A 651-nucleotide genomic window follows, 5' to 3' on the forward strand; every position below is an offset into this window, starting at 1 on the left:
GTATGTTTCATGACAGCACCGTGTGTTTTTCCATTTTCTTCATCATGCAAGAAACCAGGAAACTAGGAGCTGTCAAATAAAAAAGCATACGAATAAAGAAACTGTAAAAATGTTAGTCCTATGTGGGATTTGGGTGAGTCAAGTGCTGCATGGATGACTCTTTCATCTGGCCAATCCACAGTTAGCATCACCCTGGTTTTCTAGATAAAAAGCCAAACTGATTTTCCCATTGGAAAACAAATTTAAGATACATACATGTATTCTTAAACAAATCAACACCACATTTTGATTTTGTGGGAAGACTGCCAGGTGGGCCAGTGGCGCAATGGATAACGCGTCTGACTACGGATCAGAAGATTCTAGGTTCGACTCCTGGCTGGCTCAATTCTTGAATCCAGAAGAAATTTAAATCCTGAATTTACGACTTCTGATAGAAGGAAGGGTTTTTATCACATTACATCATCATCAAAGATTAGATTTCCATACCAAAAGTGCAAAATTGTTACCTCATTTCCAGTTTTTAGGATCCATTACAGCCCTCAGTTGGTCTAATGGATTATACCAAATCCTAAACTGGACATGTTACTATAATTTAATATCATCAGGAGTTGAGGAACCAAACTTCTCATGTGTGTACATCTTATTTCCTTG

The 651-nt window shown here is 37.8% G+C and overlaps 1 non-coding gene across 1 annotated transcript; it reads left to right on the top strand.

Moving 5' to 3' along the window:
• Window positions 1–311: 311 nt before the first annotated feature.
• Window positions 312–384, top strand: trnar-acg (transfer RNA arginine (anticodon ACG)). The gene has a single exon. It is a non-coding gene; the product is annotated as a tRNA-Arg (tRNA).
• The last annotated feature ends 267 nt before the right edge of the window (window positions 385–651 follow it).

Source organism: Oreochromis niloticus, linkage group LG3, assembly GCF_001858045.2.
Source record: "Oreochromis niloticus isolate F11D_XX linkage group LG3, O_niloticus_UMD_NMBU, whole genome shotgun sequence".
Classification (NCBI taxonomy): domain Eukaryota; kingdom Metazoa; phylum Chordata; class Actinopteri; order Cichliformes; family Cichlidae; genus Oreochromis; species Oreochromis niloticus.